The sequence below is a fragment of the Pseudophryne corroboree genome, chromosome 2 (assembly GCF_028390025.1).
Source record: "Pseudophryne corroboree isolate aPseCor3 chromosome 2, aPseCor3.hap2, whole genome shotgun sequence".
NCBI classification, from domain to species: domain Eukaryota; kingdom Metazoa; phylum Chordata; class Amphibia; order Anura; family Myobatrachidae; genus Pseudophryne; species Pseudophryne corroboree.
In genome coordinates, this window is record NC_086445.1 from 667,852,881 (window position 1) to 667,871,289 (window position 18,409).

The 18,409-nt window shown below is 47.2% G+C and overlaps 1 protein-coding gene across 6 annotated transcripts in view; it reads right to left on the reverse strand.

Moving 5' to 3' along the window:
• The window catches only part of FRS3 (fibroblast growth factor receptor substrate 3), a 95,752-nt gene extending 92,027 nt beyond the window's left edge, over nt 1-3,725 (reverse strand). For 2 of the 6 annotated variants that reach the window (XR_010235941.1, XM_063955065.1), the window contains exons 1-2: nt 3,374-3,646; nt 2,604-2,743 (exon numbers count right to left, since the gene is read on the reverse strand). The gene's annotated coding sequence lies outside the window, so the exon portion shown is untranslated. Of the gene's footprint in view, nt 1-2,603; nt 2,744-3,373; nt 3,648-3,667 lie in introns of those variants that run through there. The other 4 variants (XM_063955064.1, XM_063955058.1, XM_063955063.1 and 1 more) reach the window with 4 other exon arrangements.
• Nucleotides 3,726-18,409: the final 14,684 nt, after the last annotated feature.

Below are 18,409 nucleotides of genomic sequence, written 5' to 3' on the forward strand. Positions count from 1 at the left end.
AGCTCGGCCGGGCACAGAAATCTAACTGAGGTCTGGAGGAGGGGCATAGAGGGAGGAGCCAGTGCACACCAGATAGTACCTAATCTTTCTTTTAGAGTGCCCAGTCTCCTGCGGAGCCCGTCTATTCCCCATGGTCCTTACGGAGTTCCCAGCATCCACTAGGACGTCAGAGAAATTGCTCTTTATATAGTCTCACTGACTTGTAATTCTTATGCTGGTCACAATGTATGATCACGTAATGATTCGGCATGCGGCTCTAAAAACAATAGTTTACCCAACCAAATTGCACTGAGATACCCCGTCACCTAATTTTTTTTTGGACCCAACTTCAGAATAATGGAATCTGTGGAATAATGCTCACACACTGGCTACAGATACATTGCTTTGGTAATCAACTACAACACCATCTTTTAGCATTAGAGAGTATATTGAAGTTTGCATGAGCATTTCAGTATTCTAGTTTTTTGTTTTTAAACAGAGTACTAAAGTTTATAATGGGTAATAAAGTACTGAATATAGCAGTCAAAAAAAATACTTATTAATGCAGGTCTTATGCTGGGCAATCCAGCTGCTCATCTAGGCAAGAGCATCAAGCCACAAGATTAGTTTCTAATGCTGCACCTGGATTCTGTGGCCAAATTGGACAAATTCATTCATTCAGTACCCATGATCATAGCAGAAAAACATGGGGGTCTGCTATTGAGGTTTACAGATAACCACAGATAAACCATGTTTCCACTTACAGGTTTTTTTCCAGTTTTACAGGGAAATCTGACAATGTTAAGGTATAGGAGGGAATTGAATTAGCTCCGATAATATAACAGGCAAAAAGACAGGATATTTTCACTTGTTTTTGCTTCGGGCTATTCAATTAGAGGGCCTCATTCAGGTTGGATCACAGTTGGTGATCCAACTGCAAAAACTATGAAAAATATGCGGGCACAGCACCCGTCCTGTGCATGTGTCACCATTTTCTGTGGGTTAGACACAGAAAATGCGATCGCCACTGCCTGTCAATCAGGCAGAGGCGGTCGCGGGGCGGGGGGGTCCTGCAACGCTCCATTTCCAGGGCGGAGACGGAGCGTTGCAGGAGCGGCGACAGAGAAACGGTGGGCGTGATCATGGCACACATGTCAAACACAGCCGCCGCGATCGGAAACATGGCGGTGGGACAAGCAGAAATTGCAATGCGATCGCAATTTCTGCTTGTTGAAGGGGGGGAGGCGGCGGTCAGCATACTGGGCGGCCTTGCCCTGCAATGGGCAGCCCCCAGCATACGAACAAAAGGATAGCTTACTGAATTAGGCCCAGTGCCCATTATCTGTTTTCGGGCAAAAACATATAGAACCCGTGATAAGCTGTGTTTTCACTGTCTGATTCGCAAAAACAGGCTAATTATAGGGGATTTTTTTTTTTTTTTTTTTAGAGCCTGCTGAGGTCCTGAAAATAAAATCAGTGATAAGTGCGGCGGGCGGCCATGCTAAGGGGCTAACTGGAAAGCCCAGGGGGTCAATTAGCCGTGGTACATTTTCACAACTAATTATGTTCCCCAATATTGTATTCACACTTGGATATTTTTTCCCTGGTCACAGGGAAATTTGATTCTTGAAATGCTTTTAAAATCTAATAAAATGATCTGTTAAGTTTTGAATTTGTGGTTTCTATAGTTTGTTAGCTTTTATATTATGTATTCATCACAATATTTTAAAGCACAAGTTTTCACAGGGAAGGTACAGAGACTATGATCAGGAAATCTGAAAACTACAAAGTGGAAACACTAAAGCTGGGTACACACTAGACAACGTGTGTACCCAGTGATGTTGTCAGCGGTGGGTTCCGGCGGCAGGGCAGGAATTAGCAAGTGCATACACACTTGCCGATGCCACCAGCAACGAGTGGTAGCTGGGGAGCGGGGACCATGCTGCATGGCCCTCGCTGACAATATCACCCATCGCGCATGCATGCACGGCTAACGGGCGATGTTGCTGACGATGCGCGGGAATGCGCATCGTCAGTGATATAGTGCATATACACTAGGCAATATCGTGAACGATGTGTCTGTATTAGCCACATCGTTCACTTTATTGTCAAGCATGTACCGAACATAACAAGAATCCACAAATTTACCAACATGCCAAGAAAATGACTTTACTTTAATCAGCTAATATTCTGGTACAACCGTCATTTTGAGGCCACACATACACCAGTATCAATGGCCACTGCGGCCAACCAAAGTCAGTGCTCATATGCTAGAGCAGGCCTGGCCAACCTGTGGCTCTCCAGCCGTTGTGAAACTAAACATCCTAGCATGCTGTGCCAGAGTTTTAGCATTCCCTAATAGCAAAACTGTGCCAGAGCTTGCTGGGACCTGTAGTTTTACAATAGATGGAGAACCACAGGTTGGCCAGACCTGTGCTAGAGTATTTTTTTCAACATAGCAAGATCAATTTCGTACTATGACATTCCTATCATAGTCATATACTGTACAAGATACTTAAGTGGTCAAACTGAATGAGATCTACATTCTACCAGCATTCTGAATGCATCTATAAAATGTATTTCACATAACAGGCTATTTTATTTTCATTTTTTATTTTTTTTACCTTGCTGAGGCCATGGGTGAGGAATATCCTTTGTGTTCAAGGCCCATAAATCCCACTCTGCTGCATCACCTCCCTGCTTGCTGACATGGAACCAGTTGGGCCACCAAGGGCTACATGACATCCATCTGCCCAAGTGTCACCTATCGTAAAAAAAAAATGAATTACAAAATCTACATATAGTTCAATAAATATTTCATTTAGGATACAGCGCCTATGAAAGAGCATACGCTTGGTGTTTATTTTCACTTTCCTTTTCTGTAAACATTCAAACTGAAAGCCATATGTCTCATCATGGATTGATACAGATATACAGAAGGGAGCTGCCAAATTGCTTGCTTGGCAAACACTGACACATCTTTCTAAAAATGCACCAAAGCATGCTGCTACACAACAAACAACAACTTTAGAAACCATTAACAAAATTACTAATAAAAAATAATAAATTGGCACCCAACTTTTTAGATTTTTACCTTGGGTTGTTTTTTTTTTTTGTTATTGCATCTCAGTGAAACCTGAATGAATAAGGTTTTTCTGAGAACAGCACATTTTCTGCAGTAAGGGATGTTTTGTTAGTGCTTTGAAGAGAGATGGGAAAGGGAGCACTAACAGATCACTTGCAGCATAGCTGTATAAAGCACATGCCATGTTGTTTGCTCGTCATAATTAGATAGATAGATAGATAGATAGATAGATAGATAGATAGATACACATTTTACATTGACACATCCATCCATGTATAGGCACAGGGAGTGGGGCACGTATGCACTTACACATGAGAAGAGCACAGCCGCACAGACCTGTATCTCGGCTATGTAGCCATACGTACATCCATACATGTCTCCCGTCATTTCCAGCTGTTTCCCCCCTGCGGCTCCGTCTTCGACGGGTTCCCCCTGACGCACAGCTCTCATGGAGCCGCTTCCCCCCCGCCTCGGTCACGGCCACACAGATCACATTCCCGGAGCCAGTGCTCCCCCTCTGCAGGACAGCGCAGGCCTACCCGCCGGGGTCAAAGGTTACAGACGGAGGACCAACAAAACAAGCTGGGGATAGAGCGTCTCCACCTGGAGGACCGGCCGGAACGGGTTGCAGTGACGTCACTCATCCCGCTGCTCACACCTCCACTGGTCTGACGTCGGCAAAGCTGCTTACATAGGTTGTACATAATAGATCGCTTATACTCTTGTTCTGTGTGCATGTGGTCACTGGAACATTGTCCTGCAGAGATTACCTTGTTGTGGTTCCTGTACAACTGGACCTGTTCATTTTGCCGCTGTCATATGTCACAAGTTTGCAGAACGATATTAGCTTAAGAACATTTTACTTTTATTTTTTATGTATGGTTTGAAATGTAGTGGAGTCATTTGATTTTCTTCCATCTATACATGACTATATAAATCATGTATATTTCTATGTTGTAAAGCTCTCCTATTTGTACAGGGTATTCCATAACAACTGAGTTGCCAAGGAGATATGTCGTAACAGTACGTAAACAAAGGCTCGACATACTGTACACTGTATATTGCAAGAACACATAAGTCAGTTTTGAATTTTTTTAAATCAATTTTTATCCTAATATTTTGACTATGCCAATTTACTTATGTTAACCACAGTTGCTGCAATATAAGTGATTGATCCAGTATTGTACAATAGAGTCTCAAAACGATTTGTGAATTAAAGTAATCCAATAAATCCACTGGGAACATGGTTGTAAATCATGTTTGCCTACATTTGGTACCTCATCAAAAGGAGATGTAAAGGAAATATTTCTATTTATTTTTAACATTTATATCATGCCAGTATGAGCAATGTAGAGCACTATTCACAATACTAAAGGCCCCCTTACATCAGCAATCGATTGGAGCAATTTGTCAATTTGCAGACGATTGTGAAAATAAATGTGCAATGTATGAGGTTCACAGATCGCGGATTGCCGGATTCAGACCAAAAATCGGTTGGGATTGTCAAATCAGGTTGTCCAACACGTTGGATTTCTTAGATCAATTGGGGCTGTCGATTAGTGTATGGTAAGCAGAGGCGTAACTAGAAATTGTTCTCCCCCAAGCCAAAACACTCTGGCACCCCCCCCCCCCCCATAATTGCCACTAGTAAAGCGTTGAATCTGCACGCACGCAAAAAAGGGCGTGGCCTTGCTGAAATGGGCGTGGGTTTACATAAAGGGGGCGTGGCATTGCCGGAAAAGACTACCTTATAGCCCAGTTTTGCAACCTGCACGCCCAGACGTTGGCCACCACATTATTTGTCATTTTTCCTCCTTATAGTAATGCCCAGTATACATTATACTACATACTGCAATGGCCCTTAGACATTATGCCACACAGAATAATGCCCATGACACAATATGCCACACACCATAATGCCCCCGACACATTATGCCACACCGCAATGCCTGTGACACATTATGCCACGCATCGCAATGCCCGTTATACATTATGCTACACACTGCAATGCCCCTGATACATTATATCACATACAATACCTGTGACACATTATGACACACACCGCAATGTCCGTGATACATTATGCCACACACTGCAATGTCCGTGATACATTATGCCACACACCGCAATGTCCGTGATACATTATGCCACTATGCCACACACTGTAATGTCCGTGATACATTATGCCACACACTGCAATGCCCCTGAGACATTATACCAAAATGCCCGTTATATAGTATACCACACACCGTAATGCCTGTGACACATACCGCAATGCCCGTTATACCTTATGCCACACACCACAATGCCCGCTATACATTATGCCACACACCGCAATGCCCATTACACATTAAGTCCTACAGTAAGGCTTCTAATTACTTTTAAATTACCTGCTTGTTGCCAGGGGTTTCATGCTCTTGGTTCCATGCACCGTGTCAGGGGATTTCTCTGACGTCCTAGTGGATGCTGGGAACTCCGTAAGGACCATGGGGAATAGCGGCTCCGCAGGAGACTGGGCACAAAAGTAAAGCTTTAGGACTACCTGGTGTGCACTGGCTCCTCCCCCTATGACCCTCCTCCAAGCCTCAGTTAGATTTTTGTGCCCGGCCGAGAAGGGTGCACACTAGGGGCTCTCCTGAGCTTCTTAGTGAAAGTTTAGTTTTAGGTTTTTTATTTTCAGTGAGACCTGCTGGCAACAGGCTCACTGCATCGAGGGACTAAGGGGAGAAGAAGCGAACCTGCCTGCTTGCAGCCAGCTTGGGCTTCTTAGGCTACTGGACACCATTAGCTCCAGAGGGATCGAACACAGGCCCAGCCATGGAGTCCGGTCCCAGAGCCGCGCCGCCGGCCCCCTTACAGAGCCAGAAGCAAGAAGAGGTCCAGAAAATCGGCGGCAGAAAACATCCTGTCTTCACCAAGGTAGCGCACAGCACTGCAGCTGTGCGCCATTGCTCCTCAGCATACTTCACACTTCGGTCACTGAGGGTGCAGGGCGCTGGGGGGGGCGCCCTGAGCAGCAATAAAAACACCTTGGCTGGCGAAAATACATCACATATAGCCCCCAGGGCTATATGGATATATATTAACCCCTGCCAGAATCCATAAAAAAGCAGGAGAAAAGTCCGCGAAAAAGGGGCGGAGCCTATCTCCTCAGCACACTGGCGCCATTTTCCCTCACAGCTCCGTTGGAGGGAAGCTCCCTGGCTCTCCCCTGCAGTCACTACACTACAGAAAGGGGTTAAAAAAGAGAGGGGGGCACTAATTAGGCGCAGTATTAACAATACAGCAGCTATAAGGGGAAAAACACTTATATAAGGTTATCCCTGTATATATATAGCGCTCTGGTGTGTGCTGGCAAACTCTCCCTCTGTCTCCCCAAAGGGCTAGTGGGGTCCTGTCCTCTATCAGAGCATTCCCTGTGTGTGTGCTGTGTGTCGGTACAATTGTGTCGACATGTATGAGGAGGAAAATGATGTGGAGGCGGAGAAATTGCCTGTAACAGAGATGTCACCCCCTAGGGGGTCGACACCTGAGTGGATGAGCTTATGGAAGGAATTACGTGACAGTGTCAGCTCTTTACAAAAGATTGATGACATGAGACAGCCGGCTACTCAGTCTGTGCCTGTCCAGGTGTCTCAAAAGCCATCAGGGGCTCTAAAACGCCCGTTACCGCAGATGGCAGATACAGACGCCGACACGGATACTGACTCCAGTGTCGACGATTAAGAGACGAATGTGACTTCCAGTAGGGCCACACGTTACATGATTGAGGCTATGGAAAATGTTTTTACACATTTCTGATAATACGAGTACCACTAAAAAGGGTATTATGTTGGGTGAGAAAAAACTGCCTGTAGTTTTTCCTGCATCTGAGGAATTAAATGAAGTGTGTGATGAAGCGTGGGTTTCCCCCGATAAAAACTGTTAATTCCTAAAAAGTTATTAGCATCATACCCCTTCCCGCCAGAGGATAGGGCACGTTGAGAAACACCCCCTAGGGTGAATAAAGCGCTCACACGCTTGTCTAAACCTGCTGACAGAAAGCAGTAAAATGTATATACACTCACACGGGTGTTATACTGCGACCAGCAATCGCCACCGCCTGGATGTGCAGTGCTGGGGTGGCTTGGTCGGATTCCCTGACTGACAATATTGATACCCTAGATAGGGACAGTATATTACTGACTATAGAGCATTTAAAAGATGCATTTCTATATATGCGTGATGCACAGAGGGATATTTGCCGACTGGCATCAAGAGTAAGTGCGCTGTCCATTTCTGCCAGAAGAGGGTTATGGACAAGACAGTGGTCAGGTGATGCTGATTCCAAAAGGCATATGGAAGTATCGCCTTATAAAAGGGAGGAGTTATTTGGGGTAGGTCTAACAGACCTGGTGGCCACGGCAACGGCTGGGAAATCCACATTTTTACCCCAGGTAGCCTCTCAACATAAGAAGACGCCGTATTATCAGGCGCAGTCCTTTGGGCCCCATAAGGGCAAGCGGGCAAAAGGCTCCTCATTTCTGCCCCGTGGCAGAGGGAGAGGAAAAAGGCTGCAGCAAACAGCCAGTTCCCAGGAACAGAAGCCCTCTCCCGTTTTCTGCCAAGTCCTCAGCATGACGCTGGGGCTTTACAAGCGGACTCAGGCACGGTGGGGGCCCGTCTCTAAAATTTCAGCGTGCAGTGGGCTCACTCACAGGTGGACCCCTGGATCCTTCAGGTGGTATCTCAGGGGTACAAATTGGAATTCGAGACGTCTCCCCTTCGCCGTTTCCTAAAGTCTGTTTTACCGACGTCTCCCTCCGACAGGGAGGCGGTATGGGAAGCCATTCACAAGCTGTATTCCCAGCAGGTGATAATCAAGGTACCCCTCCTACAACAGGGAAAGGGGTATTATTCCACGCTGTTTGTGGTACCGAAGCCGGACGGCTCGGTGAGACCTAATTTAAATCTGAAATCCTTGAACACTTACATACAAAGGTTCAAATTCAAGATGGAGTCACTCAGAGCGGTGATTGCAAACCTGGAAGAAGGGGATTATATGGTGTCTCTGGACATCAAGGATGCTTATCTCCATGTCCCAATTTACCCTTCTCACCAAGGGTACCTCAGGTTTGTGGTACAGAACTGTCACTATCAGTTTCAGACGCTGCCGTTTGGTTTGTCCACGGCACCCCGGGTCTTTACCAAAGTAATGGCCGAAATGATGATACTCCTTCGAAGGAAGGGAGTTTTTAATTATCCCTTACTTGGACGATCTCCGGATAAGGGCAAGATCCAGGGAACAGTTGGTAGTCGGGGTAGCACTATCTCAAGTAGTGTTGCGGCAGCACGGTTCGATTCTTAATATTCCAAAATCGCAGCTGATCCCGACGACACGTCTTCTATTCCTAAGGATGATCCTGGACACAGTCCAGAAAAAGGTGTTTCTCCAGGAGGAGAAAGCCAGGGAGTTATCCGAACTAGTCAGAAACCTCCTAAAACCAGGCCAAGTGTCAGTGCATCAGTGCACAAGGGTCCTGGGAAAAATGGTGGCTTCCTACGAAGCAATTCCATTCGGCAGATTCCACGCAAGAACTTTCCAGTGGGACCTGCTGGAAAAATGGTCCGGATCGCATCTTCAGATGCATCAGCGGATAACCCTGTCACCAAAGACAAGGGTGTCTCTTCTGTGGTGGTTGCAGAGTGCTCATCTTCTAGAGGGCGCAGATTCGGCATTCAGGACTGGGTCCTGGTGACCACGGATGCCAGCCTGCGAGGCTGGGGAGCAGTCACACAGGGAAGAAATTTCCAGGGCTTGTGGTCAAGCCTGGAGACATCACTTCACATAAATATCTTGGAGCTAAGGGCCATTTACAATGCCCTAAGCCAAGCAAGACCTCTGCTTTAAGGTCAGCCGATGCTGATCCAGTCGAACAACATCACGGCAGTCGCCCACGTAGACAGACAGGGCGGCACAAGAAGCAGGAGGGCAATGGCAGAAGCTGCAAGGATTTTTCGCTGGGCGGAAAATCATGTGATAGCATTGTCAGCAGTGTTCATTCCGGGAGTGGACAACTGGGAAGCAGACTTCCTCAGCAGAAGTCTTCCACATGATTGTAAACCGTTGGGAAAAACCAAAGGTGGACATGATGGCGTCCCGCCTAAACAAAAAATTGGACAGGTATTGCGCCAGGTCAAGGGACCCTCAGGCAATAGCTGTGGACGCTCTGGTAACACCGTGGGTGTACCAGTCAGTGTATGTGTTCCCTCCTTTTCCTCTCTTACCAAAAGTACTGAGAATTATAAGACGGAGGGGAGTAAGAACTATACCCGTGGCTCCTGATTGGCCAAGAAGGACTTGGTACCCGGAACTTCAAGAGATGCTCACGGAGGACCCGTGGCCTCTACCTCTAAGAAGGGACCTGCTCCATCAAGGACCCTGTCTATTCCAAGACTTACCGCGGCTGCGTTTGACGGCAGGGCGGTTGAACGCCGGATCCTGAAGGAAAAAGGCATTCCGGATGAAGTCATCCCTACCCTGATCAAAGCCAGGAAGGATGTAACCGCAAAGCATTATCACCGCATTTGGCGGAAATATGTTGCGTAGTGCGAGGCCAGGAAGGCCCCGATGGAGGAATTTCAACTAGGTCGATTCCTGCATTTCCTGCAAACAGGAGTGTCTATGGGCCTAAAATTGGGGTCCATTAAGGTTCAAATTTCGGCCCTGTCAATTTTCTTCCAGAAAGAACTAGCTTCAGTTCCTGAAGTTCAGACGTTTGTAAAAGGGGTACTGCATATACAGCCTCCTTTTTGTGCCTCCAGTGGCACCTGGGGATCTCAATGTAGTTTTGGGGTTCCTAAAGTCACAATGGTTTGAACCACTTGAATCTGTGGAGTTAAAATATCTCACATGGAAAGTGGTCATGCTGTTGGCCCTGGCCTCGGCCAGGCGCGTGTCAGAATTGGCGGCTTTATCCTGTAAAAGCCCTTATCTGATCTTCCATTCAGACAGGGCGGAATTGAGGACTCGTCCTCATTTTCTCCCTAAGGTGGTTTCAGCGTTTCATCTGAACCAACCTATTGTGGTACCTGCGGCTGCTGGTGACTTGGAGGACTCCAAGTTGTTGGACGTAGTCAGGGCCCTGAAAATATATGTTTCCAGGACGGCTGGAGTCAGAAAATCTGACTCGCTGTTTATCCTGTATGCACCCAACAAGCTGGGTGCTCCTGCTTCTAAGCAGACTATTGCTCGTTGGATTTGTAATACAATTCAGCTTGCACATTCTGTGGCAGGCCTGCCACAGCCAAAATCTGTCAATGCCCATTCCACAAGGAAGGTGGGCTCATCTTGGGCGGCTGCCCGAGGGGTCTCGGCTTTACAACTTTGCCGAGCAGCTACTTGGTCAGGGGCAAACAGGTTTGCTAAATTCTACAGATTTGATACCCTGGCTGAGGAGGACCTGGAGTTCTCTCATTCGGTGCTGCAGAGTCATCCGCACTCTTCCGCCCGTTTGGGAGCTTTGGTATAATCCCCATGGTCCTTACGGAGTTCCCAGCATCCACTAGGACGTCAGAGAAAATAAGAATTTACTCACCGATAATTCTATTTCTCGTAGTCCGTAGTGGATGCTGGGCGCCCTTCCCAAGTGCGGATTGTCTGCAATACTTGTACATAGTTATTGTTAACTAAATCGGGTTATTGTTGTTGTGAGCCATCTATCCAGAGGCTCCTCTGTTATCACGCTGTTAACTGGGTTCAGATCACAAGTTGTACGGTGTGATTGGTGTGGCTGGTATGAGTCTTACCCGGGATTCATAAATCCTTCCTTATTGTGTACGCTCGTCCGGGCACAGTATCCTAACTGAGGCTTGGAGGAGGGTCATAGGGGGAGGAGCCAGTGCACACCAGGTAGTCCTAAAGCTTTACTTTTGTGCCCAGTCTCCTGCGGAGCCGCTATTCCCCATGGTCCTTACGGAGTTCCCAGCATCCACTACGGACTACGAGAAATAGAATTATCGGTGAGTAAATTCTTATTTTCATGCTCAGGGTGTCATGCTCGTTGCCAGGGGTTTCATGCACTGGGTGTCATGCTCGTTGCTAGGGGGCAATGCTTGTTGCCAGGGATTTCATGAGCTGGGTGTTGTGCTTGTAACCAGGGGGTAATGCTTGTTGCTAGGGCTGTGCTCCCAGTGCCACATATGCCCCCTGTGCCAATTATTCCCCCACAGTGCCAGGTACACATGTGCCCCATATGCCCCCCCAGTGCCAGCTACACACATACCCCCAATGCCAAATATGCCCCCCCAGTGTCAGGTACACATATACCCCCCCCCCTTAGTGCCAAATATGCTCCCCCAGTACCAAATATGCCCCCCAGTGCCAAATATGCCCCCCCCCAGTGCCAACTGTGGCTCCCCGGTGCCAAATATGCCCCCGCCAGTGCCACATATGCTTCCCCAGTGCCAAATATACCCCCCTCAGTGCCAAATATGCCCCCCGGTGCCAGCTATGGCCCCCGATGCCATATATGCCCCCCCAGTGCCAAATATGCCCCCCAGTGCCAGGTACACACACAGCCCCCCCCCCCCCCGAGCTCCCCCGCTGCTGTGCATTTTGGAAAGGAGGACACGGAGGGCACAGCGCGCGCCTCTCCTGTGTGTCCCTCCTGGGTCTCCGGCGGCGTGTCTGTCAAATGAAGTTCCGGTTCATAAGCCAATCAGAGCTCACGAACGGGCACTTCATTTAACAGACACGCCGCTGCCCCCTGAGCCCCAGGAGGGACACACAGGAGAGGTGCGCGCTGGGCCCTCCGTGTTCTTCCCAAAACAGAATCAGTGGCGGCGGCGCCCCCGCAGCCCTGCGCGCCTCCAAGCAACCGCAGGGGCAGCGGGGCCCTAATTACGCCACTGATGGTAAGGCTAGGTACACACTTGCCGATGCACATCAGATGTGATATCGTTCAAGATTTCCTCCATAAATGATATCGTTCATAAACACTGAACGATATCGTTACTATATCGTCAGTGATGGCAGGATCATGCAGTCTTGTACAATATCTTTAGATTTCAAGGTAATAACTAAAGATATTGGACATCGTTAACAACCTGCGGGAGCACGCTTCGTTAACGATATAGGGGGTCATTCCGAGTCGTTCGCTCGGTAATTTTCTTCGCATCGCAGCGTTTTTCTGCTTAGTACGCATGCGCAATGTTCGCACTGCGACTGCGCCAAGTATTTTTGCTATGAAGATAGTTTTTTTACTCACGGCTTTTTCTTCGCTCCGGCGATCGTAATGTGATTGACTGGAAATGGGTGTTACTGGGCGGAAACACGGCGTTTTATGGGCGTGTGGATAAAAACGCTACCGTTTCCGGAAAAAACGCGGGAGTGGCTGGAGAAACGGGGGAGTGTCTGGGCGAACGCTGGGTGTGTTTGTGACGTCAAACCAGGAACGACAAGCACTGAACTGATCGCAGATGCCGAGTAAGTCTGAAGCTACTCTGAAACTGCTAAGTAGTTTGTAATCGCAATATTGCGAATACATCGTTCGCAATTTTAAGAAGCTAAGATTCACTCCCAGTAGGCGGAGGCTTAGCGTGTGTAACTCTGCTAAAATCGCCTTGCGAGCGAACAACTCGGAATGAGGGCCATAGTTAATGCACACTGGACAATGGCCCTCATTCCGAGTTGTTCGCTCGCAAGCTGCTTTTAGCAGAATTGCACACGCTAAGCCGCCGCCTACTGGGAGTGAATCTTATTTTAGCAAAATTGCGAACGAAAGATTAGTAGATTTGTGAATAGAAATTTCTAAGCAGTTTCTGAGTAGCTCGACACTTACTCTGCCACTGCGATCAGTTCACTCAGTTTCGTTCCTGGTTTGACGTCACAAACACACCCAGCGTTCGCCCAGACACTCCCCCGTTTCTCCAGCCACTACCGCATTTTTCCCAGAAACGGCAGCGTTTTTTCGCACACTCCCATAAAACGGCCAGTTTCCGCCCAGAAACACCCACTTCCTGTCAATCACACAACGATCACCAGAACGAAGAAAAAACCTTGTAATGCCGTGAGTAAAATACCAAACTTCTTAGCAAATTTACTTGGCGCAGTCGCAGTGCAAACATTGCGCATGCGCAGTTTGCGGAAAATCGCTGCGATGCGATGAAAAAGAGCGAGCGAACAACTCGGAATGAGGGCCAATGTGAACGATTGGACGATATATCGGGTACATATATCCAAGTGTGTACCCAGCCTAACTATCAGCAGATTTGCAGACCGTTTCTATTAAACTGATGATCTTTTCAAGATTGTCAGATCTGTATTTGCTTAAATTGATCTGCAAATCACTGAAAAATATCTGCGCAGATTGGTGGATTAGGGAATCTTTAAATTGGAGGTGGAGGGGAATCACAAAATCTCCCCCAAAAAATTTGCAATTGCCAATATATGGGTACCTTAACTTTGAATGAAATCTGTCTCTTTGGCCTCAGTTCCAAACAGATTGTTAATCTGAGGGTTATGCAAAGCACTGACACATGAGTGGTCCTTCTTTAAATTATTTTCAAGTATAGAACAAAGGGGGTTATTCAGTTAGCAGTTAGGGTTGGCAGTTTTTGATAAATTAGCAAAACTGAGGATGCTAAGGATTAAATTGCATGCTGGGGGCCGCCCAGCACAGGGTAAGTCCGCCCAGCATGTATGGCGCTGCCTCACGATGCAATCACAATTCAAGTGCATCACAAAATCCTGGAATAGAGGTAGATCCCAAGCATACCCAGGCAGATTGTGTATGCAGGAGGTCCGGCGCCATATTTCATGTCGTAGGAAATGCAGGCAATGTCATTGGGCCACCCTGAAAACGTCCATGACACATCTGCGTTTCCTGTTCCACTCCCCCCCCCCCAACACTGTGTTGCCTCCCCCGAACACCGGCCGCCTGTAATGCGATCGCAAGACCTACCTGGTGGGCCTACTTAACTAGCATCAAGGTGGTATTATCTGCTGTGGTGATGTCATCCAGGACTGAACAGCTGGATTACTCTGTGTATAATTTGTTTTCTAATTTGCACTTAAAAAAATGAATGTCAGTTAAATATTAATGTACTAATAGTGTCACCTTTTCCCTGAGTACCATGTTTTCATAAAAGTTCCATAGTGATGAATATTCACCAATACAAGACATAAAATCATATTTTTATTAAGTGTCCATGTAAAGTATAAGGGCTAATTTTGGGCTTAATTAAGATGTGGTTGGAATGCTATCATAGCTGCTTCCTTGAAAGCAGCATTGATAGCACTGTATGGTGATGCAGCAGGAAGCGTCTATTACGTGCAGACGCCTCCTGCTGCAGTAGTTATTCAAACTGCATCCAAGGACACAGCATCGGATCACTGGACTCACTATTGGGTAGCTTGCAGCACCCATGGTGCCGCGCATGCTGCCCGTCAGAGAGGCTAGGAAGTCTCCGTTCAACCACGTACATCCCTGGCCTAATAACAATGACAGGCCTCCATTTGGAGCAATTGAGGTTATCGCCGCTCCCTCCCTGCCCCCAAATGGCATAGGACTGTCAATCACTCACAATTTTATGCCAGAGTGTGTCCCGTGTCACAGGACCCGTACTCACACATGCAGGATGAGTCCTGCACATGTGAAAAGTACCGATAATCGGTACTTTGCAGTGCAGGGAGCACCCTTGTCCACATCTGAATCAGGTCCTTTGAGTCAGATGCTTCCGCGCCTGTGCTAATACCACTACAAGCTCTTCTCTGATGTACATCTGTGCATGATCCATGATGCCCACTTTGAGCATCTTTATACACTGCAATCATGCTTGGCTCCTCTTTAGATGCAACCGTTGTTCAGACCATCAAAACTTGTAGTAGCCACATGCCTCCAATGTGAGCAGTTAAGCGTCTGTGTTCACAACCAGTTCAGCCACGTCAATTACAGTCCTATAAAACACCAATAGGATGGACCACTTTGGTATGTCTGATTAATCACCACCCAGGAACAACCAGCACATTTCCAAGACACTTCGGATACCATGCGTTTCAATTGTAACTGTGCATACACGCATGTGCCTTGTGACTTTTTGAGACTTAGATACATACATAGTGTGACGAGAACACTGGGATAGTGTTTGAGGGCAGGTATGTTTGTCCCAGGTTCTTGTCTTACATGTTTTAGAAAATGAAAACTTCTAGGAAAATGCTTTTGTTTTGTTAGAACCTTTTCCGTTTGCTGGAAAAGCTGGATAAGGGCCCTAAGAGAGAGATAGGGCGAGTTCCAGACATTGGGCCCAGTTCGGATCTTTGGCCTCACAGAGGGCTAATCAGAGCTTTCAGCTGTGCAAGAGCCTTATAGGGCTTCTAGCCTGATTAATGTGTGCAGACTGCCTGGGAAGACTGCAGGATCTCTGTGAGAGAAACACGCTTCCTGATACAAGTGAGCTATACAGTGTTTACTGGAGAACTCTGTGTTTTTGTTTAGTGATAGTTAGGAACATCTTGTGTTTAGTTAGTGCCGGACAGGCAAGGTATTTTCTTTTGGTGTTTGTTTTATTTTCTGTATAATAAAACTGGCTGTGGCCAGTTGCACCAGAAACTGGACTTGTGTGATTCCTCAGCTGCTGCGTGCTGCCATTTACTCCAGGAAACGTCACCTTGCACCCTTACAGTGTTACAACTTGGTGGAGAATGCGAGCATGCCGTTCTGCGCATAAGTGAAAGTAGCAGCTTTATGAGGCCTGCAGAAAACGGTGGTTTATGCAGATACAGTGTGAAGTTACTGAGACTCGCCCTGAGGATTTGATATATGTCCTGGGTGAAAGCAGCTACAAAGCCGCCTGAAAAGTCTGTCGACATGGAGGAACTGCTCAAAGCCTTGCTGCAAGCTACAGCGGCTTTACAGGCAACAGCGTCAGGATAGAGAGGCCTTAACAGAAGTGGTGCAGAGCCTTGCGGCCCGGATTGGAGATATGGCCATCAGTGCTCCGACCAGCTCTAGTTCTATACGGGCCAGTCACTTCCTGCAGAAAATGACAGAGGCTGATGATGTGGAGGCCTACCTGACCACGTTTGAAAGGACTGCCGAGCGTGAGAACTGGCCAAAAGCACAGTGGGCCAGTCTGCTGGCACCTTTTCTGTCAGGTGAGCCCCAAAAAGAGTACTTTGATTTAAGCCCTGCTGAGGCTCGGGAATATGATAAACTAAAGACTGAGATCCTGACCCGCCTGGGAGTCACGCTGTCAGTACGAGCACAACGGGTGCACCGTTGGGTGTACGCCATGGAGAAGCCTCCTCGCTCCCAGATGCATGACCTTATTCAGTTAACAAAAAAATGGTTACAGCCAGAGACATTAACTGGTCCCCAGATGGTTGAAAGAGTTGTCATGGACCGCTATTTGAGATCTTTGCCCGTGGTCCTGCGCAAGTGGGGGAGCCATGGAAACCCGGATACTACTGACCAATTAGTGGACATGGTAGAGAGGTATTTGGCGGCAGAGGAACTACTGATGACCACCCAGCAACCCATAGATCCTCGACAGCGCCCTTCAGTAAAGACTGGTAAGACTGTTCCGTGGGAAAACGTTACTGGGCGGTTAAGAGAACACAAGGCTGGAGAGACTGTAAACACTGGCCCTGGAGACAGGCCAATGGGGCTAGAATGGTCTATGCTGCCCAAACTGGTTGATAATCGTGTGGTTAAATGTTTTAGGTGTGGTATGCCAGGTCATGTTATTGCTAATTGCCCAGTCATGCAAGAACCCATGCAATGTGATGCTGCCTTTGAATGTCGCAGAATGTCTTTCTTTGCTAGGTTAGCCTGTACTGTGGTACCTTCACCTGAGCTGGAAAAACAAATGTGTGATGTGTTCTTAGAGGGTAACCGGGTAGAGGCCTTGCTAGATTCAGGAAGTTTAGTTACCCTCGTGAAAGCTGGGTTAGTGAACCCCTTAAAGGTCCAGCAAATACCTATCGGGGAAACTTGCATACATGGGGATACCCAACATTATGTCACTGCTGAAGTGAATATAGAAACTTGTTGTGGGTCAGCAATTGTTAAAGTAGGACTGGTCCCCACCTTGGTGCATGAGGCCATAATAGGGAGGGATTTTCCTCATTTTTGGAAACTGTGGGAATCACGGTTATCAACAGATGTGAGAAGTAAAGAGCCAGTTGATAATACCGGTGATTTTATGGATGTACGTGTGTCTTCGGAACTTTCTGACCCTTTGCCTTTTGCTAGTTTGGCTGGGGAAGTGACAGATGGGGAGTCCAGTGAGGACCCTCTTGCTGGGAACAGAGACATAGTAGTTAGAACTGAAAGCGTGCCTGACCTGGAGGTAAAGAAGGATCTGTTTGCGTCTGAACAGTTAAAGGATCCTACCTTAATAAAGGCTAGAGAGAATGTTAAGGTTGTTAATGGGGAACCTGTGGTACCAAGTGACAGGGTTACGTATCCCCACATGGCCATCTGTAATGAGCTCGTACCACATTGTCAAAAGGGGTGAGGATGTGGTGGAACAGCTGGTAGTTCCCCAGCCTTATCGGAGAACTGTACTAGATTTAGCTCATAGTCACGTTACAGCAGGACATTTAGGGGCAGAAAAAAACACTGAAAGAGTTTTGACAAAGGTTCTTTTGGCCAGGGCTTTATAAAGAAGTGTCTGAATATTGTTCTTCCTGTCCTGAATGCCAGTATCATGCCCCTAGACCCCATTTCAGGAGCCCACTAGTTCCCATGCCTATTATAGAGGTCCCGTTTGACAGAATAGCCATGGATCTCGTGGAGCCCTTGTTAAAGTCTGCTCGGGGCCATCAGTATATCCTGGTAATTATGGACTATGCCACTCGATATCCTGAGGCTGTCCCTTTACGCACTATCACAACCAAGGCGATAGCTAGGGAGCTGGTGCAGGTTTTTAGTAGAGTGGGAATACCAAAAGATATTTTGACTGACCAAGGTACTCCATTTATGTCAAGGATCATGAAAGAATTGTGCAAATTATTTAAGGTCACTCACCTCAGGACGTCCATCTACCATCCCCAAACTGACGGGTTGGTGGAAAGGTTTAATAAAACATTAAAAAGTATGTTAAAAAAGGTTGTTGATAGAGATGGGAAAAACTGGGATTGTTTGTTGCCCTACTTGTTAATGGCCATCAGAGAAGTTCCTCAGTTCTCTACGGGGTTTTCTCCATTTGATTTGTTGTATGGTAGACACCCCAGAGGGCTGTTGGACATTGCCAAAGAGACGTGGGAAGGACAGCCCACTCCTTATAGAAGGTTATTGAACATGTAACACGAATGCAGGATACGATTGCAGCCGTGGTACCTATTGTCAGAGAGCACATGGA